We start from the raw sequence: 25,034 nt of genomic DNA, 5'->3' as shown, positions 1-25,034 counted from the left end.
TGCTGTAGAGTACGGTCCACTGTTAAAGGGGTCATGAAGCACCCCTTGGGCTTGTTGAAAAAACACATCCTGCGGAAAGCTGACACGGCTATGAACTGCTCTGCCAAATATTACAGTCGTGCGCGCCGCTTAAAGGCCACAAGCGGAGCGCGAAGTTGCCGTTTCCCCAAGCACCCTCTTTTCAAACAGAGGCCGGTTCTCACTCTTGTCGGTGGGCGGGGCGTCTGCACGTTGACGTCGCGGATCTGCCAGTTTACGTCGCAAGAGACATAGCATGCTTATTGGCCGATAGCCGACGTAAATCGAGAGCGGCGTTCGGATCAGATGCGCCTCTTGCCACGGGGTGCCGCCACTTGCCGGCGCCGCACTCCTCAGTACACGGTAGCCGCACTCGCGCACGCGAATTACAGCGGGAAAGCGATCGCGTTTCATGACGCGCGCTGACGTAGCTTCTTTCCCCCGTGTCATCCCTCCCTGCGTAGCTTCCAGTGCGCTCGTGGGCACGAGAAAAGAGAGAAAGCGCTGAGAGCATGCGCCAAACCCCCGTAACTCCGCTGATTCTTGACGGATTCGAGAAATTTTTGCGGCAATCGATTCGGGAGGCACTCCGATACTTAGGTCATTAGATCATTACTTGGAAAAGTGATTCACGACCCCTTTAAAAGGAAAACTGGAATCAGCACTCTTCACATTGCCGGCCCCCTAACGGCAAGTGGATGGGGAAACTTTGTTCGTGGATGACACTGTACTGTCAAAAGGAGTCGCAACTCTCAACCACCAGTAGTCTTATGCAAATCTAAGCCACTATGTTTTTGCAAGAGAGTGAAACCCAAACATGCACTGCACGCAAGTGTTCCCTTTAACAGTGGACCCGTCTGTACATTGATACTAGAGAACTTGCACAATGTCTATTGGTGTTTGGCAGGTATAGCACCGTTTAGGTGGATGCATCCACGTTTGCGCTTGATGACACATTTCCATCTCGACGACTCACGTCCATGATCAATGATTAAACAAACCTTCGCGGTAGCTGTAGTAGTTAACGGTGCGTAATCAGAGAAAGCGGTGTGACAGCTAGAAGACCGTCGCTGATTGGACGCAGAACTTGGTTAAGCCAGAAGAGCGTCGGTGATTGGACGCACAACTTGGTCTAAGGTCGCCATCGATCCGAGAGTTATTGAACACCACGGCAGTGCTAAAAGGAAAGGCAACGCGCGTCGCGTCTTCCCTCTAGTCCGGCTGCAATATTGTACTATTCGCCTTTTCGAACGTCCAACCATGGGTCGTGATAAATTTCAGCTGGTACAAGTCCTAAGAAAGTGAAGCGTGTGAGATGCGTTATAGGAATAAAAGCGCACGCGTTATGAGCATAATTTACATGTTTCTTGTACCTGTCCTCATTAGTCTTGGCTCATTGTGTACTATCGAAGAATCTTAGCATATTACTTCTCACATGGTCATGACGTAAAGGTCAACTGCAAGAAAATTTTATACCGCATGACAAACCTCATTTCAGATAGTGCAGATACGGTGTAGTCTTCGTGCAAATTTTTACATTTGAAATATGAGCGCAAGTATCACGGAAAGATCGCAAAAATAGCAGTTTTTTGTACTGAAACCGAAAGGAAAATCCTCTAATAAAAGTTTGCCGGAAGTGACGCATTACAATTGAGGGCACGACCATAGGTCGGCAAACTCACTCAAACTCAGACTCAGACCGGGCTGTGAGTCTGACTCTGAGTGAGTCTGGGTGAGTTTGAGTCCGAGTGAGACCGGCTGTGGAAACATTTAGTGAATCTGAGCCCGAGTAAGTCCGGTTAAGGAAAATATTCGTGAGTGTGAGTGACCCTAACAAAATATATTCCTTGAGTCAGTCTGAGTGAGATCCACCTTCTGATGCGGACCTATTGTCCTATCTAATCATCTTGAGCATTACTATCAGCCTTATATCTGCTTACATTTATACCCAAGTCTATTCACACATATGTCAACGCACGAGTGTTCATGCGCCACCTCAATATTTATAGGTCAAAGGCGTGTGTTCAAGAGGAGGGGTCTTCCATTAACTTCCTCCCACAAACTCCTTCACGGGAAGTTTTTGATAAAATATCGCATGTGAGTCGTGTATTTCATAAAAATGTCCTTACTGGATTGAAACCACTGATTACACGTATTTGAAGGTACAAGATCGAAAGACGTATCGTAGAGCACCCATTATGTGAGATATTGGCGTTACAGGGCACTGGCACCATGATCGAAAAGCTCATTCTACGCTAACGTACTTACGAGGTGACTCACTCAAGGTTCACTCAGACTCAGGTCAAGCCCTGAGTCTGAGTCTGAGTCCGGCTCAGTAATATGTTGGTAAGTCTGACTCCGAGTGAGTCCGGTTGAGAAAAAGTTTAATGAGTAAGAGTCTGAGTGAGTCCGGTTGAGGAGAATTTTGGTGAGTCTGAGCCCAGTGAGCCCTCAGAGCAAAATATATTTTTTGAGTGAGTATGCTCCAATTCTTTTTCCGACCTATGGGCATGACCAACAGCGCGAAGTTCCTCGTCATGGCTTCAGAGACAAGAGGCCGTTGTACTGTCTCGGACGTGGCGTGCCTGGACTTTCGTCATAGGAATTAGCACTACCTAGTATGTTTCATCTGCATGGGTGCTGTTTGAATAGCATTACCAGCCCATTGCTATTTTGAAGATTGCCTAAGTGGTATACCGTCATAACGACTATAGCCAATGTGAAATTTCATTGTATCTAAGTAAGCGGCAGTTCAACTGAAGTCTAAGAGAAACCTAAAAAGTTACATTTGGGCGCAGAAAATATTCTCTGGCGATCTCTGAGCATTTTGTATTATAAGCAGACTTCGTGTCTAGCTATAGGCCAGCTGCATTTGCAGAAGTCAGATTACTATATCTCGTAGACAGCAATATCTTAGGATTACTGCATAGTGACAAAGCAAAACCGCCGTTGGGGCTACGCGACTACGGCGTGTCGCTCCAAAGCACGAGAATTCGGATTCAGTTCGCTACCGATGAGGGTGCAATAAGTACGGACGAAATGAAAAGACACCCATGTGCTTAGGTTTAGGTGCATGTTAAGAAATCGAAGGTGGTCAAAGTTATTACGGAACTTCCCCCATTACGGTGTGACTCGTGGTCATATCCCGGTTTCAGCATGTGAAACTTGCAGAATTTAATTCTTTAGAAGCACCACAGAAATGCGAGAAATCCACGCTTTATTCTTGTTATAGAATGGATATTGGCACTGATTTCTTTTATTCGGGAAGTTGTTTCCTTAGGATAACACCCGAAACATTTCAGTGGAAGAGCGTTAGTGCTATAACGTAGTTGCGATTCAAAAGCATACTGTTCACTGCCATCATCTGCTGTCAACGCAGTGCGAAGAAGCCTAGGACGCGTCCACTGGAGGTTGGCATGAGCACGAATCTCGAGGTCGTTGAGGGCGGCGCCGCCGATTCTGCCGACAGCCTAGGAGACTTGGCCCGGGATCCACGTATCCATGTCCTCTGCACGCTGGCCCGTTTGTTGGCCGAGGCAGGCTACCCAAAGCAGCTGCATTTGGAGGCTACATGCGCGGTAACATTACTTCTTTTCTAGAACGAACATCAAAGGCCAGCAGGGGCCCCACGCAACAATGCTTTCATTTTATTTGACTGGCTGGGCTACCTTGTCTGTCTCTCAGTGATCCGAACGTGCCAGTGTACAGAGTGTGTGTGTGTTTCTTTTATAAATTATATTTTTTATGAAAATGCTATGACAGTAAAGCACCTGTCATTTCCTCGCACGAACTTTACTTTGAGGCGGAAACACCTTGCCGTTGTTAAATTTTGTGAATTGTTAAAATACCACGGCGAGTTTAATTCTCAACCTAATTGTAAGCGTGATTACGAGCGTCCAACTAAGGAACTTTATTCGTGAGTATAAAACATACTAAAAAAATCATTTCAGTTATTTATTACCACAGAACGCAAAGCGCGACCGGTGACGGTTGTCGCGCGTGCAAGAAGGAAGCGGTATTGGAACGAGCGGCTTGCCTCCAATCAACGTGAGCGCATTTGATTACACCTGGGACTACCGTTGAAAAAAAAAAGCTTTCTTTCGCTTTAACTGTCATTGAGGCAGTTGTTCGAAGTATGTTCCATGGCCACGGCAGATTTCATATGCGCCTACTCTGAAGCGCGCGCTGCCTTCGCTTGTGCACGGAACTGCAGTTCGACCATGCTTGCTTCCGTTAAGGAACACCTGTATGCCTACAGCCACAGCCTTCCGGAATAACGTAATTTAGTGCACAAACACATTTGTACCTATACCATATTCGTCGATTTAGCCAAGGCATTTGACGAATTGAACCATCAGGTTTTAGTTTAAGTGCAACACCCACACCTTGATGCAGAATAACGCGTCAGATACAATAACTTCGTACAAACATAGCTCAGGCACTTAAAATAGGCGAAACTGTGGTCTTTTGTGTTCAGTGGTCTTTTTCGGCTGTCTCTCGGGAATTATCGTCGAGATCCCTCCCTGTCTTGATCGATGTATGCATCAATGACATGGCAACCCATCCTTCTTCATTCCACTACTCACAGACGATTCACTCTTCATTCTTCACAGTCAACACACACATGCGTACAAGCGCGCACGCACGAAAACTACGAAAAGTGCGAAAACTAGCTTACCAGAATGTGTGGGAATTGAAAGAAAACACCTCCGGAAGATCCCACGCATTGTGGTGATCGTTTTCATGCGAAACAGTCGGCCAAAAAAGCCTATCCAGATTCTTCGCTTTGAGCCAAGCGCAGCTTTGCGCATATCGTAGACTTACCAGGCATGGCACACATCTTGTTAAGGAACAGCGCGGATGTGAAACGAAGACTACAGGAAGAGGAAACAGACAAGATGAGCGCTCTTCCCTTTGACTTCGTTTCACATCCGTGCTGTTCCTTCACAAGATGTACGATCACCAACTCGCCCTAATGTGCGTCCTTCTGCAATGACGCACATAACGCGACAGGGAAGTCACGTTATTCATGTCATAACCTGCGAATTGTGTTGGTGATACGTTCACAACCTCCTGGCCAATTTTGATATGCGCGAATCTAAGGAGACGGCCACGAGAGCGCCAAGACGTTGGGAGCAAGATAGATAGATAGATAGATAGATAGATAGATAGATAGATAGATAGATAGATAGATAGATAGATAGATAGATAGATAGATAGATAGATAGATAGATAGATAGATAGATAGATAGATAGATAGATAGATAGATAGATAGATAGATAGATAGATAGATAGATAGATAGATAGATAGATAGATAGATAGATAGATAGATAGAAGCGGTCAAAGTGCACTTGGTTCGCTAAGAAATCCTTCGCATTCAAAAATGAATTTTCATATGGAGCCACTACCTAGATACCCAAACTTGGATGTTGCCCTCAACCTCATTGAGTCGGCTCATGGGGCTGCGCGCGACCTAACCTACCGCGCTACCCCCAGACTGCTTGGAGACGACTCCACCGAGAATAGGGACACTCCTTCTACCTACAACGAGATAACAAAATACTTTTACCTTGCTCGCAGAATTTACTCTCTTTCACATCCACCGCTCAACAGACCTCAGGCTCTTCGGCTTTTGCAACGGAACACATATCTTAACCCGTGTCTTTTACACACGATCTATCCCGATACTTATACCGACACCTCTTGCCCCTGATGCGGAGCAATATCCACGTTAGAACACATGCTCTGGCGGTGTGCCCGGTCACACTCTACGGTCGATAACTCGGCCAGCTGGGATGCGGCGCTCCGTTGCCCCCTTATAGCTGACCAACTCTGGGCGGTCCAGCAGGCCCACGATGCGGCTGAGAGGCTTGGTCTTCCAGTCTCTACGTGGGAGCGGTCCGCTGCGTGTTGAGACACGCCCTGCAGGACCTCAATAAAGTTTGCCATACCATACCATATTCTATCTCTCTGCGATCAACTCACTGCCCGCATAGCCACAGTATAGAATCCATATTGCGCTCTACTGGTGTCACTAACATTTTAAAAAAGGGATACTTAATAACTGGCTTATTTCGCTGACTTGATTTAACTTTCAACGTTTTTTTTTTTTTTTACTTTTGAAATTAGACTTGCGTTTGCTGACACATTTGTACATGTCCGTCGTCCTGTGCAGTATCGCCGTGAGGCCGGCCGTCCTCTCGGCAACGGTCGCCCTCCACGTTTAAGGCAAGACAGGTGCAGTTCCTACAGGGTCCCGTGGTGTCGCCTCCGGCGAATCTATTCGAGCTGAGTAGCTCATGGCGCGGACGCTGCTCCCATCGTGGCCGGCGGCACGCGCACCGACATCTGTGGCTGGCTCCATGGGTTCTGTGGGCGTATGGGCGCGGCTTTTGTCTCACGCTGCGTGAGCAAGGCAGTGGTCTCGACCGTGACAGCTCAAGGACGTCTGGTGGTCAACTCTGCAGGCTGCAGTTTTCGCTGCGGCCCACGTTACGCTATTGAGCAGAAATGGTGGCGCCACTTCCTGTGAACGGCGGCGGTTTTCTGTGTTATGTATTGTAATTATTTATATCTATGTATGTGAATGTGGTAGGGTCTTTTGCGCTCTAAATACACTTTATTGCGGTCATTGTGTGTTCTTTATTCGAGTCCTTGAGCACACTTCTAGCGCGCGGTGGTGCAAGGGCCAAATTGAAAGAGCTGTGCACTCAAATTTCCTTTTAAATTTTTTTTTTGCCTGTAACTTCCACTACCATGAGCTGGGAGCTCCTAGTCTGTTCAAGGGCAAGGGTTACAACATCATGATGTCAGTGCTGCTTGATTACATGAATGCCAACGAATAATAATATAATAATATCTGGGGTTTAACGTCCCAAAACCACCATATGATTATGAGAGACGCCGTAGTGGAGGTCTCCGGAAATTTCGACAACCTGTGGTTCTTTAACGTGCACCTAAATCTAAGTACACGGGCCTCAAACATTTTCGCCTCCATCGAAAATGCAGCCGCCGCGGCCGGGATGAATGCCAACGAAGACTACGGTTCTTTTCGATAGGCGGTCTTTAATCTATTGGAATGAAATCGTAATCACGTTATAGCTTAGTCAGCTCGACTTTCATGAAGTCATGCCTCGCATTGATTTCTTCTTAAAGCCACTATGAGCTGACCTTTTCAAAGTTTTCATTGATGCAAGTACAGCAAAGCGCGAATGCACCCTCGCATTATTAGAAATATGTACGCATAATTTGTATATCACGGTATACTTGTGGACTCTTCTTTCTGGCGAGCCTATAGGATAAATGTAGAGTTCACGTATAACTGGGTCGATTAGCGCACGTTACCATAGCCCGGAGTGGCAAAAACGCTACAAGCGACGCTCTTGTTCCGGATCATGCCAATGACGAGCGTTGCGCACAATTCATAACAGCTGAGCTGTTTAAGCTCGCAGAAGCCCCGTTATATTAATAATATAGCAGATTATATTATGAACGGGCACGTGCGGTCTCCGTCCTCCTCTTAATCTGCTACTTCACTCCAGAACACGTACGCCGATTTGTCCTGCGTGGGATTCAATAACTGATGGGTGAGAATGAGTACAGAGAGAGAAAAAAAGAAAGAAAATGAAAGAGAACTGCAGGGCGCAAAAAAATTTGGCAGATTCCAAGCGTTGTGGGACTCGGTTTCATGCGAAGCGGGCAGCGTTACGTTTTTTTTGCAAGTGTAGTAGCTGTGTGAGCTTACCAGGCACGTCGACAACACTGTCGTTTAAAGGCTAACTTAGGGTGCGAGGCAACGTCAGTCCTCACGTTAGAATACATACGTCAGTATTATCGAAACTAAAGCACTCTATGGTGCGATCATGTGAATATGATACGTAACTTTCGTTAGTGTATTGCTCCGGGGTAGAGCAATGCTTCAATATAGCTTGCTGAATCATAAGAACACAAATGTAAGACATATTAGGCTGCTATAAAAGCAGATCCAACACTGGAATCACAGACGTTAATCTGATATGACGCCTGTATCGTAGGAGTACATATGTAGTGTTTCTTGCTATCTTGTAAAATTAGATAGCCAGAACGACAATCATAGCTGACGTTGCACCGCCATTACGCCTGCATAGGCTGTTTTTCTAAACCAGTTTATAGACCTGGCGCAGAATGCTTGTGTTCGATTCCTGCTGGGATCCTATTTTTTGTTCTTTGCATTCATCGCGTCAACGCTGCCGGTGCCGGTTTCTCTTAACGCTCTCGCATTTAAATTAGGATTGTCTCTTCTCGTCGTTCCTGGGTAGATATAAAGCGTCAATCACCTGTGGCGCATACCCGTTACCGCGGCCATAGATAGATAGATAGATAGATAGATAGATAGATAGATAGATAGATAGATAGATAGATAGATAGATAGATAGATAGATAGATAGATAGATAGATAGATAGATAGATAGATAGATAGATAGATAGATAGATAGATAGATAGATAGATAGATAGATAGATAGATAGATAGATAGATAGATAGATAGATAGATAGATAGATAGATAGATAGATAGATAGATAGATAGATAGATAGATAGATAGATAGATAGATAGAAACGTTCAAAGTGTCAAAGGTTCGCTAAGAAATTCTTCGCATTTAAATGTTTCTTCACGAGGCGGGATACGAGCCCGCGTACCCGCGATCCGAAGGTGAGCGTCGTATCCATTCTGCTACCTAGGCACGTAAGCAGAGCATAGCATAGCCTTGTATAGTATAGTATAGCAATAGAGTGGGAATGAGAAGTGATAATGAGGAGGGGAAAGCATAGCACAAGGGAGAAAGAAAGGGAAGACAGAAAGAGAAAGAAAGAAACAGAGATAATCAAACAAAGAGAGAGATAGCAAGACCGAGAAAGACAAAGAAATAGATAAAGAGAGAAAGAAAGAAATAGAAATAAAGAGAGAGAAAAGACATGGAAAAAACAGAGAGAAGAGAGAGAAAAAAAGAAAGAGGAAGAAAGAAAGACAAAAAAAAAGCAACAAAGAAGGATTCCCAGCTTCGCACTTCCTTCAGGCTTGGCACCTCTAGTGGGAAGCTTGCTTAATTTTTTTAAGCAAGGGCGGCCTTCAGAAAACGGGGCATCGTCAAGCCAGCATCCTAAACGTCAACTACAATGAAATTTTACATTGGCTAAGTTCGTGATTACTCGATACCATTGACGACATCTTGGTAAGACCGAAGCGCTGGTACCGGTACAGTTTTCTCGTTAGCAGCTTCCAAACTGCAACTTACCAGATGACGCGTACCACCTCCTGGTTATTGATATAGGTAGTTCCAGGTGAGCCACCTACGAGACCTTTCAACAACCCTTCTGTCTGAAGCCATGAAGAGAAGCTTCGCGTTGTAGGTCATGCCCTCAATTGTAATGCGTCATTTCCTAGAAAATTTTAACCCTTTCAGGCCCAAAGTATTTTGTTGAATGTAGGCAACTGGTCGTTATAATTCAATGTGAGATACGCATGATTATTGTAGTGGAAAAACAAGCGTAAAATCAAAATTAAATAAATAATCAAAATTAGCAATTGAAATAATTATTAACTATTACATCTAATATTATTTATTGAGTTATTACTTAAATAATGTTTCGATAGTATAGAAAGGTACCCAATAGTAAAAATTAAATTTTTCTATACAAAACTAAAATAAATAGCCTATATCTCTGCAGTTTGAAAGAAGCTGCCTCAGCGAGTCGCGGTAATAGCGCGAGCGCTGCTGTGAATTCTTGATTCACACGTGACCTCAGTTTCTCGAGTCTGCCAGGCTGTTAGCATATGTAGAGCAGATGCTAAATATGAGCTGCAGCGGAAGAAAAAATAAGATTTTTTGTCTGTGACGCGATTGCTGATTGACCTACAATATTGATTATTCCAGGTGTAATCACTGGGCCTGGAAGGGTTAGTGGAGGCATTTTTGTTTGGTTGCAGTGTGAATGACTACTATTATTTATGGGCTTTCCGTGAAGCTTGCGCTTGTGCTTCGAAGGTAAAAATTCGTGTGGAGACTCCTCTGCTTCCACACAATCTTAAATGAAGTTTTTACAGAGGAACTCTTATTAGTCAAGCTGGGTCCGGTCTCGTCCGTGTTCGCCGCATAGGGAAGCGGGTATGTTCCACTGAAATGCGCAAGCTCTACTACTCACCTCCGCTCCACTAAAAAAAACGCCAGGCCTGCGCGGAAAGCGCAGCACAGTCACAGCGAAAGCTGGAAGAGCGGCATTTCTAGAGCCCGTTATAAACTCTCTTGTGGCTACTAATACAAGCAAACTAGCAACGTACCCACTACGCCACAAATCATTTTTGTGAAGTTGGGAAGCACCCACCACGACATTATTCGTAATTCTGCGGAGAAACGAGCTACCATATGTACGGCGTTACGTGCAGTTTCTTGATGCGACGGTTGATGACGATGAAGAATTACGGCTCAGCCATTTGTAATGGGTTGGAAGCTTTGAACGACCCACTAGTTACGTAATTCGCATCGTGTGACGCCCGGTCCTTATTTTACTCTCCCACCACGCTATATAACATACGTTACCGTTGGAAAGAGGGAGACAGGGAAAGAACTTTAGTGAGACCCTGAGGAAATGCATCATGGGAGCCTTATGGGATTCCTTGGCAACCTATAGAAGTGCACTTGCGAGGAACCCACTACGCTATAAATGATTATAATTTTTTGAAGTAGGGAAGCAGCCACTATTTCATTTTTCGTCATTCTGCGGAGAATCGTGGTACCCGCTAAACACATTGAAGGCATTATGTGCACTTTGTTGATGCTGTGGCTGACGACGACGAAGAATTATGGGAGTGCCCTTTGTAATGGGTTGGAAGCATTCAACAACTCACTCGTTGCGCAATTCGCATTGTGTGACACTTGGTTACAAAATTCGCGTTTTGTGACGCTTGGTTGTTATTTTACTCTTCTACCACGCTACATTACATGTGTCAATGCGGTTCCTTCGCGGCATGAAGCCTGTATAGGGTCTTTATGCAACGCAGTTTCAAGCACCGGCATGGCTTTGTGGTAGAACACTGGGCTCCCAGCGGACCCAGGTTCGAACCTCGTTCCATCCTGGAAATTCTTTCTTATTTCGTTCTTTTTTCTTATTTCGAGTGATAGTGGTTACGGACACCGGCGGCGGCGGCGGCGGCGGACAACTACGGCGCCAAAAACGGCCCTTTTTGTGATCTCATAACAGCTTTCGCTGTAAAATGAAACAGCTGTCTAAACTAGCCTAGCAGGTATGTGCCAAACAGCGACTAGCATAGCATCGCCTTGTATAGTATAATGAAGCAAGGGGGTGGGAAAAGGATAAGTGAGCGTGAGGAGGAGAGAAATGAGGAGCGGAGACGGTGAAACATAGCATAGACATGTACAAGGTAGGAAGGTGGCAGGAATAAGTAGTGAAGGTGAGAAGGAGTGATCTGAGGGTCATGGGGAAGGAATTGTGGAGGGGATAAGGTAAAATATAGCATAGTCATGTATGGTAGAGTATAGGCGTGTGAAAGGGAAATGAGGGTTAGGAGGAAGGGAACGAAGACGGAGGGTATAGCATAGTATAGCGGAGGGGAGTGGAGGAGGGAATCGAGTTGGAGATTGGAGACATGTAGGTGGTCAAGCGGAGAGCTGGTGGGGATGAGCGGAGACGAGCAGCGGCGTAGGTGGTCAGGCAGTGTCGGGCGTGGGAGAATTCAATGTGCAGCCCCGCCGATCGCTGGCGTTGTGACGTTATCATGACGTCATCAGAATTCGTGACGTTAAGCCAGTAAAGCTGGCCCCTCAGCTCCGCTGTACACTGGTGTTAACGACGTTAAGTCAGTTCACACCACTCAAAATGTTTATGCGATATAAAATTTTGTTTCAGTTCGTCTTTGAATCACGAACTTGGAATTGAATTCGCGACTGTAGAAGGTATTTTCGTCTCGGTGGCATTGGAGTTTTAACCAAAAACGCCTTCATCCAGTGATCAATAGAGCGTCCATAGTCCCGCGAAACCTTACGCTGCATGCATCTTGCTACTTCAGTGATTGATACAACAAAGGTGACCCCTCGCAGTTCCAGCGTTTTCCCGTCTGTGCTGATTATTCAAAAAGTATTCGAAGAACATTCGGTATTTCAGATGTGTTCTAAGCTATTCAAGTACCGGATGGAAAAGAACGCTATTCCATTTGTTATTCGAAATTTTGGACACTCGCACACATCCAGTTATTTTCACTGCATCCCAAAACTGCAGACAAAGTGCCGCATGGTGGGTGCTTCGCAGGATGCTCAAGCCTGTGACGAAAAGCACGTCACTCGTCTTGTTGTTGATTGCCACTTTTCAGTAGTTTGTTTGATTCCCTTGTCGTGTGGCAAGTGCTACATTGGCCGAAGGGGTCGTTGTTTGAACGACCGTTTGAAGGAACACCGGTCCTGAGTCAACGCTTTAGTGGCTGGAGACCACCTGGCTGACCATTGCCGAAAGAGCTTGCGCACCACTCAGTTCCACCGCACCCGCGTGCTCAGGCAGATAGGCAGCAGGCAGGCAGGGAAATATCTGAAGCGCTTTAATAATATCTGGGGTTTAACGTCCCAAAAGCACGATATGATTATTGGAGATGCCGCAGTGGAGGGCTCCGGAAATGTCGACCACCTGGGGTTCTTTAACGTGCACCTAAATCTAAGTACACGGGCCTCAAACATTTTCGCCTCCATCGAAAACGTACTGAAGCGCTTTGTATACGAAAGGCGGGCGACAGGTGTGTAAGTTCACCGTCGCTGGCTCACATCAATACAGAATGCTGATACCTTCAAACCAAACTATGTATACGCATTGAACTGTTTAGTTAGATGTGGTGGCGGTAAGGTGGGATAAATGAAAAAAATTCGCGAAGAAAAGGGAGAGCTGCGTCATCACAGTAAATAATACTCCATTGCGTGAATACCCTGCTCGTTATATGGCTTGTGTTTTACCGAAAGTAAACTTTTAGTTGATGCGTATCGGTAGGCCTTTACTCTTCAATAGGCGCATATACTCTTCAAATACTTATAACCTTGCTGCAACGGAAGTTACTCTTCCGCATTTAAGCCCTATATATATATATATATATATATATATATATATATATATATATATATATATATATATATATATATATATATATATATATATATATATATATATATATATATATCTTTCTAATCCCATATTTCCCCACCCCAGCGCAGGGTAGCATACTCGATACTACCATCTGGTTAGCACCCTGCCTTCCTCTTCTCTCTCTCTCTCTCAAGTCCCGCCACCAGAAACATGGCGTCCAATATCTGTATTTTTCATCTAAACATAACGTCTATGACGTGTTTGGTTGAGGATGCCGTTGTCAGCTCCGCGATTTTGTACGTCGACGATATTGTGACCGAGTGTGTCAATGCGTGCGTCAGTGATGACGAAGTTGAGGAGGTGGAGCGGGTGCCGGAGCAGTTGCCGGAGCTAACGTATTCATCAGCCGTAACAGCGCTGGATTTGTTGCGGAGGTTTGCGCACAGTGACGACGCCGAAAGCCATGTGGCGCTGCAGGTGCTTGAGAGACGTCTTGTACTGATCGGGCGTGAAAAAATGCGCCAGGCGACGCAGCACGATTTCTTCAAGCTAAAGGTTTGAAATAAAATTGTGTTTCTCGCTACTACGCTAATTTCTCATTTTTTCCTGTTTCTCGGTTATTACGTTTCCCGGCTTTTACGTTTTTTTACGGTCCCGTGAAAACCGTACCAGCGGTTTCTACTTATTTGTTGTTGTTTTTTCTTCATTATGAGCTATATCTATTACGGTTGGGGTTTCAAACAACCCTCCCCGCCCCCCCCCCCCCTTTCCCGATTTTTTTCAATTTTGCACGTGTATATATACACGCACACATACAAAATTAATACACGCCCCCCCCCCCCCCCCCCCGCTTCCCCGAAAAATTTTCTGGCTACGCCAGTGATCTCTATATTTTACAGTTCCATTATTCTTTCGACCTGTACTCAAAACGATGCTTGGTTATTTCGACTACTGGCCAGTTATTGCTTCCGTCTGCATTGAGTGTTAACGCTTCTGAATCCGCACATACCCTTCCTCAATCCCTCTGCTCCTTTCATACTTCCGCTATCTCGGACCAGCTGTCACATTCAACTTTATATTTGATCCAGTATCGACTTCTCACTTTGATGTTTACACTTCACAGCCCGCCTCCATACACTTTGTTTTGAAAGGATGGCACGGGATAGGGGTTCCTCAGAAAATTTTGTGGGGTGAAAAGGGGTGGCTGAACCCTCACAAATCCCCCGTCTGGTTACATCATGACATGCATGTCATGATGTTCATGTTAACTCGTGTTTTTATGTTCGCCACACAGTCACGTCGCGCAATACCAATTTCGGGGTAGATCAAGCTAGCGAAATGGCCGCCAGCGCTCCATGAGCGTGGCACGTAAGTGATAATGTACATGACATGCGTGTCATGATTTTCATGTTAACTCGCGTTATTTATGTTCGTTACACAGTAACGTCACAAGATACCAATTTTGGTGTATATAAATCTAGCGAAACGGCCGCCAGCGCCCCATGAGCGTGGCACGTAAGTCATGCTGTACATGACATGCGTGTCATGATTTTCATGTTAACTCGTGTTATTTATGTTCGTTACACAGTCACGTCGCGCAATACCAATTTCGGGGTAGATCAAGCTAGCGAAACCGCGGCCAGCGCCCCATGAGCGTGGCACGTAAGTCATGCTGTACATGACATGCGAGTCATGATTGTCATGTTAACTCGTGTTTTTATGTTCATTACACAGTCACGTCACAAGATACCAATTTTGGTGTATATAAAGCTAGCGAAACGGCCGCCAGCGCACCATGAGCGTGGCACGTAAGTCATGCTGTGCATGACATGCGTGTCATGATTTTCATGTTAACTCGTGTTATTTATGTTCGTTACACGGTCACGTCGCAAGATACCAATTTTGGTGCATATCAAACTAGCGAAACGGCCGCCAGCGCACCATGAGCGTAGCATGTCAATCATGTTGTACATGACATGCGTGTCATGATTTTCATGTTACGACTTGTCATTTATGTTCGTCATACAGTCATGTTACGCCATACCAATTTTGGTGCACATTCGATGAACCAAGCGACCAGGAGAGCACAAAGTCGTAGGCGGCTAGATAGATAGATAGATAGATAGATAGATAGATAGATAGATAGATAGATAGATAGATAGATAGATAGATAGATAGATAGATAGATAGATAGATAGATAGATAGATACGCTCAAAGTCGCAGAAGTTCGCTAAGAAATGCTTCGCATTTAAAAAAGTCACAGTTTCGCCGCAAGGCCGAAGCAATGAATGCGATAGCAAGAAACTAATGCTATATGAAGTGAGGCTCGCCAATGGATACTCCCAGTTTGAACAGCGCTCCTGTTGCAAAGGCGGCCGAAGCAGCGAAGGAAACTAGCGTGCTTCAAGTGTCGAGCTGTGACACTTGATAGTTCGCGTTCATCTTCTTTTTGTTCGTTTAGCGGCGTCCCTTGAGCTCGAGTGGCTACCGTACGCTCCGTAACATGAGCGCGGGCATCACGGTGAAAGCGTGAAACATCCCTCTTCCCCTCAGCACAAGAAAACCGCGTGAGCAGACAGCGGAAGGTGCAAGGTTCTTCCTGCGCAAGTATAAGAAGAAGCGAGCGAGCTCGCCGACGACTTTTAAATGCGCCTGTCGCACTCCTAACGCCATCTCGCTGGTAATGAAGAAACCCTTATAAGCGCACCCATCTCTGAGTCCGTCCAGTGATAAATGGGGCGTATATAACGCTCGCCGTTACCTACACGTGGGGGATCTGCGTTTCGTGGCGTAATGGCTAGCGCCACTCGCTGCGGAGGAAGAGGTCCCTGGTTCGATTCCGCGCTTCGGAAGCATTTTTCTGAATTATTTTTCTTTGGGGCTTTTATATATATATACATACTTATACATATACGGTGCATGACGGCGACGGCGACGAGAACAAAGGTGGGAGCGTCACCGTAGGTACCGAGTCATACCCAAGATCCGCGAACGAGATGCTCAACGCAAGCGCTTAGCGAGAGCAACGCCCGAGGGAACGCCGGGAGCCATGAGCGAGAGGCGCAGCTGTAACGAGCGGCGTTTTTCGCAAATGCACGCAATTTTGAAGTTAAACTCTTCTGCATGCAGCAGAAATAACATTATGCTAGCAATGTGGTGCCCTTTTTATAGCACTAGTCAACCACCTCCAAAGAGTGGAATGGCTCCTACTTCTTTAGGGCGAAAGCCTTATATGCCTCACTAAACACGAAATTTGACCGGCGGCGTCTCGCGTCTGGCGGCGTTGGGGACGAGTGGTGCAAAAAATCACCATCACGTGATCACGTCAACAATTGACGTCATCATGACGTCACAAATTGTGGCTTGACGTCATGTGACGTAACGCAACATAATGCCGTTGTAGCGCCCTCCTTTGGGAGGCAAACAAAGCCGGAGAGCGCGCGACGTCAAGAGTAGAAAATAAAGACGACGCTACGCAGTGGCACGTGCAGCCATGGCTCGTGTTCCCTGCTGGCGTCGATTCTTGTTCAGCCGTATTGTTACTTCGCTCCTGTGGCATAAGCCTACATCGTCATCACATGACATCGTAGCTTGGTTAAAGGTGGGCTGATCACGGAGGCAGTGCAAAACCAGGTGAGGCGCTCCGATCCTGGAGCCAATGCGAAACCACGCTAGGGGCACAAAGCTTTCGGAGGGTTGTGGGGCGCGATAAGTACATCTAGGGAGCCTACATAACTGGCGGTTCATGTAGGCTCCCTGATATATGGACTGAGAAGAAAAAGAAGATGGCTTTCGCCTTCGAGTCGTCTTGGGTGAATCCACAAGGGACCCTGTTCATTTTGCGATTCCAATTATGCGGACACTCTCTGCAGGTTTTTGCCATCGCCGTCGCCATCGCCATCATGTCTCGTATTTGTGTATGTCTATATATATAAAAGACACAAATAAAAATAATTAACAAGAAAAATTCATCGAAGCGCGCGCGACCGGGGATTCAAACCTGCCTAGTCACGCTTACTCACTCTTCACTACTAGAAGAGCCAAAGTAGAGGCTAGTTGATGTAACAACTCGTCCTGTGTGCACCTGTTAGTTCTTTTCATGCATCCTGTTTTATGTTAGAGGAGCGTGCTGCAAGTGTCGAGCTGTGACAGTTGTTAGTTCGCGCTCGCCCTGTGTGTGTTCTTTTCCTGCGTCCTTTGCGCTTGAGCAGCGCAGAGCAAATTTTGGAGCTGCTTGCCGTTATTCGTGTGACATTCTAATTTATCGCTATCGAATTCGTTGCTTTCCCTTGTGGTGAAACTGTGACTTTTTTCGCTCTCCGACAACGCCGATTTTTCGCTCACAACCAACGCCACCGACGCCCACTCCAACATCGAAATTTCTACGACGCACGCTCTTTAACACTATCGCTTTAAACATGAAACAGCGCGATACCGAGGGTGGAGGAGAGAAACCGTCACCCACCACCCATAAAGGCCGGTTAAGGCATACTTCTTAGAGACCTTGCGTTTCAAATTTGAAAACAGATGGTTTTATCTAAGAAAAGTACCTAGCAGGCCCGTAGCCAGGAATTTTTTTTCGGGAGAAGGGGGGGGGGGGAGAGAGAAGGCCAGCTGCTGAAGACCTTGAATATTTGAGAAAAACACCTATTTTTATTATTTATTTTCGCGAAAACACCAGCTCCATCGAAATTTCGAAGGGGGAGGACCACCCCAGCCTCCCCCCCCCCCCCCACCCTCGGCTATTTTAAGCATTAACAGATGTATTAATATATATAGTTGCAACGAAGAGGGTAAGGGACTGCTGGTATCCACCTTTCTGAAATGGGATACTAATAAAGATCATCATCAGCAGCAGCGGAGGGAAAAAGAAAGAGACTACGACCTCGTGCGCTGGCGCGAGCAGCTCATGCGGCACAAGGCAATCTTGCTCGTGCATTCGAATACGGCAGCAAGGCGAAGTGGACGCACTCGACATCATCGCAGAGTACAACGGCATCGATCCAATACCAAGCATGGGCAGGGATGTACCCATCAGAACCGGAATCAAGAGCAATCTCGACGACAAAGCGGCCGGCTTCTCGGTGGAGTCGGCAGCTCGCAAGCCGCCTTCCTCGATGTTCCTCGTTGCAAGTTCACTTGAGAACTCAGATGGCGTCTCCTGCGTGTCCAGTGCCTTGGCCATCGAGGACAGCCTCCCAGACAACCGGAGTTTTGTCAACGTACTGAGGAAGAAGGCCGACGGGCGCGTCAGCGGCCCAGGACATCGGGGAATGTGCCAGACAGCCGAGCGAGACTTCCTCTTCGAAACGGGCACCAAGGACACCGCGTGCCGCTGCCACGTCGTGCACCGACCAAGAACCTTACAAGAAGCCAGGCGCCAGCCGGTGGCCTTGTCAAGGGGCACTGAACGACCCTGTATTCGCAGGTGCGATTTTGCTACTTCGTCTTTGTCATTTATTTCCTATAACTTTGTTTGTCTCGAAAAAGGTATATAAAGAAGGAATAAGCTGTATAACTATCATGTATAAAGTGAGGAAAAATTCTTGCGCACGGAATGTCGCTTAAACCAACGTCTCGACGAGCGGACAAATCCTCTTGTCTAAACGATAGCTCCAGCGACATTTCTTGTTGAACAATTTTTCATTACTTCAAGCCTTCATCTTCCCCTGAACTTCTGTTGTTTCCATATCATTGTGTAACTTATACGAAACTATCAAGCTGACCGAAAGATGGGGCTATCCTGCTTTTTTGTTGTGTCACCTCGGCTGGGCTGTATGAGCTACAGTTTACATGGTGTATAGCACCGACTGTAAAGTATCACGTTATCAACTTGAGCTGTAACAATATTGGTTAATTGCCGAGTACCATATCATTCAGTTGGGTTCCGCCCACACATAAATACCATTGACAGCCGTGCTTCCACATGTTTCGGCGTATTAACGACGTCTTAAGCTACATCGGGTAGTTTTGTATGATCGATCGGATAAAATCTAAATACGCTGATTCTTCGCTCATTAATCAAATTAGAAAGAAAATGAGTGAGAGACCAGTGCACAAACGCAGTTAAATTCATATTACACCGCAACGCAGTGCCCAAATACCGACTAAGTTACTTTCTCATATGCATTTTCCAAACCACGATCATGCACGGTTAGCCGGCGCGTATCCATGCGCGGTAATCAAGCTTCCCGAATTCTGCGTTCGTCGTTATAATATTAGAAGGGAGCGTACGCACGTTACCGCTTTGACTCGTGTATGTTGTTTTTTTTTCTAACTTTGGCGTGGTCTTGGCGGTCGATGTTTTACCCCTGCTTCAGAACTCACGTATACGTCGCAACTTCACAACGATGTGCAGCGCCTCATGCATGTTAACTCGCTTTATTGAACTGCTGCCTCGCGATGTGGCTCTGTTGAATGCTTCCCTAGGGATAGGAAGTTTTACATCGGACGATGCTACTAAACATATGGTAACGCAGAAACAGATATTCTGCTTGACCCGTCCACTAAACATGATATCTGTTCCCATTTAAATGAAACCGTTAAGATATCTCGAGTACCTGCTGATTATTTAGTGATCATATTTATATTACTTTTGACAATCTACCCCCGCAATAAAAGCGATGCCACAACTGCATACACAATCATATACGCAGACATAATTAGTAAAGCACCGCTAAATATTTCATGTAAGCTGGCAACCTGAGACGTGCCCGTCCAGAATCCGTAAAACGCGTGCTTAAACTTTTTGAGACCTAATATTGCAGTAATTTTAAATAATATTAAACCTCAAAGCAGCATTATGGCTCCATCGATAGCTAGAATTCAGCCCGAATTGCTCAAAAAGCAGCGAATTACGTCGCGAATTCATCAGATTCCAGGCAGAGCACTGCGTGCACGAATAAGCGCTTTCAGTGGCGCTCTTGAGCGTATTTGTGGATTTCTCTTATCGAGGCTGGTTTGCCGCAAGGAAAGCAAATCAGCAGTAGCGTAGTCGCTTGGGTATCCTCAAAAAAAGAAGAAAAAAACTAAGAAAACACCAAACAAAACAAAGTAACTGCTGTGTGGTAACGCGTAAACCACAGTGAAAACGAGAAAAAACGAATAAACTAAGCGGCCACTGAGATCCTTCATATTGTGCTATTCACCTTTCCTAACGCCCAACTTAGCCAGACAACCACGGGTCATTATAAATTTCAACTGCCACAAGTGCCAAGAAAGTCAAGCGTGTGAGATGCATTATAGAGATAACAGCGCACGTGTTATGAGCATACTTTTCACATATACATATATATATATATATATATATATATATATATATATATATATATATATATTTCTACCTGTCCTCATTGGTTAGATTACAGTCTTGCCCAAATGCATGCTATCAAAGAATCCTAGGATATTATTTCTCCCATGGTCATGACTTAAAGGTCGACTGCAAGAAAATTTTATACCGCATCACAAACCGGATTTCGTGCCAGTTTTCGTGCAAATTATTACACTTGAAACAGGATCGTAAGCATCACAGAAAGCTCGCGAAAATAGCAGTATTTTGTGCTGGCACCGAAAGGAAAATCCTGTATTAAACCTTGCTGGAAATGACGCATTACTACTGAGGGTATGAGCAACGACGCGAAGCTCCTCGTCATGGTTTCAGAGAGAAGAGGCCGTTGTACGATCTCGGAGGTGGTGTGCTTGGACTTACGTCATAGGAATTAGCACGAGCCATCACTCTTCATCTGGTTATTGGTACTGTTTGAAAGCTACTAACAAGAAAACAACCATTACCAGCCCTTCGGTATTGGGAAGATTCCTTAGGTGGTACAAAGTCATTATGATTCTAGCCAATCTGAAATTTCACTGTACGCAGTAAACCGTTACAGTGAAGTCTAAGAGAAAGTCAAAAAGCTACTTTTGTGCGCAGGAAATATTTTCTGACAATCTCTGAATATTTTGTAGTGTATTCAGTCTTCAAGTCTTACTATAGGGCAGCTGCATTTGCAGAACTGAGATTACTATATTCCGTAGGTAGAAATTTCTTAGCATCATTGCATAGCGACAAAGCAAAACTAACCCGCCGTGGTGGCTTAGTGGCTATGACGCGTCGCTCCAAAGCACGAGAATTCGGATTCAGTTCGCGACCGATCAGGGAGCACTTAAATGAAGACGAAATTAAAGGATGCGCATGCGCTTAGATTTAGGTGCTCATTAAATATCAAGGTGGTCAAAATCATTCCGCAGTTCTCCGTTACGGGGGGCCTAATGATCATATCCTGGTTACACCATGTGAAATTTGCAGAATTCACTAAATAAAAGCACCACAGAAGTGCGCAAAATCCCGCCTCTTATTCTTAGAGAATGAATGTTGGTGCCGATATTTTTTTTTCGATTTAGGAAGATATTTCCTTAGGATAACACCGGAAACACTTCAGTGGAAGATTGTGACAGCTATAACTAAAGTGTGTTTCCAACTCATGCTGTTCACTGCCATCATCTGCTGGTAACGCAGTGCGATGAAGCCGAGCACGCGTCCTCTGGAGGTTGGCATGAGCACAAGTCTCGAGGTCGTTGCGGTTGGCGCCGGGAATTCTGCGGACAGCCTAGGAGACTTGGCCCGAGATGCACGCATCCGCCTCCTGTACACGCTTTCCTGTGGGTCGACCAAGGCAGGCTACCCGAAGCAGCTGCGTTTGGAGGCTACTTGCGCGGTAAGATTACTCTTTTTTTCAGGAAATATCAAAGGCCAGCAGGAGCCCCATTCAATAATGCTTCACTGCCTGGGATACCTTGCCTCTCCCTTCGAGATTCCAACGCGCACCCTTAGAAGACAAGGTCGGCATATTCACCAACTAAATACCAACCGTTTACTTGTCACAGAAAGCACTAACCACTTAGTAAGTGAAGGTAGTGAAATGCAGGTTAGTGAAAATCGCTGCCTGGTTAGTAAGCGATTGGTACTAACACGAACAGTTAGTCCGTTAACAAATTGTTAGTAACCACTCTAGAAACTTAGTAACCGTACTAACTCTAGTGGACTACGATTAGCCAAATGGAGGTTTGCGCCTATTTCGTTCATATGTGCGTGTGCATTGGCATATCAAGTTGATTACACTGCAAAAGCATATATAAGGTGCACTGAAAAAAGAAAACGAAATGCCATTGCGTGATACGCTAATTACAGTGGTAAGTAAGCTGCAGAACAACGTACATTGAGGCATGAACGGACCATAAGCGAGAGCACACATACACAAGTACACACAGAATATGAAGGCTTCAACGCACGCGCCATCTGCATTAACAACAGCTTGACGGCTATTTATGTGCCTACTTTGGAATAGCACACATGGTACCGGTTAGCAGCCATAGAATTCAGAGAAATAATCGATTATTTTTTGCCCAGTATCTTGTATTCCCATGTTTTAATATATGTACGCCATCACGTAGCACGAAACAGTTATTCCAACATTATCCAGAAAATAGAACTGTTGTCCGAATTTTTCTTAAGACTCTCACAATTACGGCATAATACACTAAGGCATCTAAAAAGCATCTGGCAACACAGGTATCTTAGTATTTACCTAGTTAAACACATAAAGAAAGGCTTCCTTGTTAGTAGCGGCAAAATTTGCTAGCTTTACTAGCTGCTGGCTAGTGAAGGGATGCCGCGAAGGTAGTAAAATACGCTTGAAACTAATAAACACATGCAGTTACCAACTGTTTACTACCTTTATTTCTAAGAGTGCGTTAGAGTAGAGAGTGTCGTTTTTTTTATTAATTTGATTTTTTTATGAAAATGCTATGACACTAAAGCAGATGAGGTCTCCTCGCACGAACTCTATAAGTCGAGGCGCAAATACAGGGTGATGCTTTTAGAACTGATCTATTTCAATGGGTTATGGTTTTGTGACAAAGCATTCGAGTTTGATGCGGTTGGCGGCAAAACATTCAGGAAGGACTAAAATTGAATAGCATGTCCCGTTTCTTGATGTGCAGCGCGAAGAAAGAAGAATAAATAAGAAATACCGAAAACGGCAAAATGCTATACAAGGAGGGATGGCTTGCGCCTATAAAACTGTAAAAAGTCTTATTGCCACGAGGCATGCCAAACGTGACTAGTAAAGGTTTCTAAATGTTAGAAAGGTTTATAATCGCTTACCCTGCAGCAGATGTCGAAATGACCACCTGAAACTTCAAACTGTTCTGACTTCAACAGTACGCAGTCCCTCATTTTGTAGAATTCCGCGGAATGAAGCGTTTTTTGTTATTTCCTATTTGTTTTTTTTTTGGCATTGCATATAAAAAACGAGGCGCACTATTGCATTGTAATTGTTCTTATTTTGTTTGCGGCAAGGCGCCTTAATATCGTATAATTTGTAACAAAAGTAACACCTAATAAAATAAGTCACTTCTAAATGAATCACCCTATACAGTGGCGCTGCTAAATTTTGAGTACCGCGGCGAGGTTAATTCTAAACCTAATTCTACGCCTGACTACGGGCGCTCAATTAAGGAACTTTGTTTAGGTGTATAAAACATACTACAAAAAATATCCGTCATTTTCTCCTCAATGCACAAAGCTCGGCCAGTAACGGTTGCCGCGCTTGCAGGAAGCAAGCGTTTTTGGCAAGAGTGGCTTGCCTCCAATAAATGTTAGCGCACTTAATCTCCCACGGAACGAATCTTTAAAAGAAAAGCTTTCTCTCGTCTAAAATGTTAAGGAGGAAGTCGTTCGAAGCATATTCCACGGCCACAGCAGATTTCTATTGCACGTATTGTGAATGCGCACTGCCACCGCATAGAGGTGCGCCTTGCTTCCGTAAAGAGCACCTCTATGCTTACAGCCACAGCTTTCCGGATTAACGTAATTTAGTGCACAAAGACATTTGTACCTATACCATATTCGTTGATTTAGCCAAGGCGTTTGACGAATTGAACCATCAGGTTTTAGTTTTTTAAGTGCAACACCCCCACCTTGATGCAGAATAACGCGTCAGATACAATAACTTCGTACAAACATAGCTCAGGCAGTTAAAATAGGCAAAACTAGATCTGAGCTTTATCAATGGACTTTGTCGGCTGTCTCTCAGGAATTATCGTCGAGACCCCTCCCCGTCTTGATCGATGTATGAATCAATGACATGGCAACCCATCCTTCTTCATTCCACTACTCACAGACGATTCACTCTTCCTTCTTCACAGTCAACACACACACGCACACAAGCGCGCACGCACAAAAATTACGCCTTCAGCAGTGAACGCGCAAGCGGATCGGTGGTACCTGTTAACGGTAAAACGCGTGTTAGCCGCTGCTCAGTAAAGGAAGCACTAAGTGATTATATCGACTCCAGCACATGCCAAGGCATCTACATCGCTTCTACCTTAACGTGAGCTTAATACATATTAGCTCGCAAAGCTTCGAAAAAGGCTGTAATTCTGAAACAGCCCTTTCATCTATATATAAACAAGAGCACGAAGCGTAAATCTTACCCCGCATTGATAGGGTCAGAAATTAGGAACCTCATTTATTTCGTTCACATTCTCGAAGCAACCCAAGATGTAGCACCAAGAAATGGTTGCTACCGATGTTCGGCTTACCAGAATGCGTGGGAATTGAAAGGAAACACATCCGGAAGATCCCACGCATTGTGGTAATCGACCTCATGCGAAACAGTCAGCCAGTAGCAGCCTATGCCAGATTCTTCGCCTTGAGCCAAGCGCAGCTTTGCGCATATCGTAGACTTACCAGGCATGGCACTAGTGATCCAGAACTATCGATGGTACTAACGATACTATCGATGGCTGAGTCGCTATTGAACTATCGATGGTAAAAAATACTATCGATGGCGCTATTGATAGCAAATTCGATGGTACTATCGATAGCATAAAATCAACA

General features: G+C 45.2%; 1 long non-coding RNA gene across 1 annotated transcript in view; it reads left to right on the top strand.

The window, feature by feature from the left end:
* LOC125758142 (uncharacterized) overlaps positions 1 to 3,543 on the top strand; it is a 158,666-nt gene extending 155,123 nt beyond the window's left edge. The window contains exon 3 of the long non-coding RNA XR_007415902.1: positions 3,462 to 3,543. This is a non-coding gene — a long non-coding RNA (uncharacterized LOC125758142). The remainder of the gene's footprint in view (positions 1 to 3,461) is intronic.
* The last annotated feature ends 21,491 nt before the right edge of the window (positions 3,544 to 25,034 follow it).

Source organism: Rhipicephalus sanguineus, chromosome 1 (genome assembly GCF_013339695.2).
Source record: "Rhipicephalus sanguineus isolate Rsan-2018 chromosome 1, BIME_Rsan_1.4, whole genome shotgun sequence".
NCBI classification, from domain to species: Eukaryota; Metazoa; Arthropoda; class Arachnida; order Ixodida; family Ixodidae; genus Rhipicephalus; species Rhipicephalus sanguineus.
This window is presented reverse-complemented; position numbering and strand designations above follow the sequence as displayed.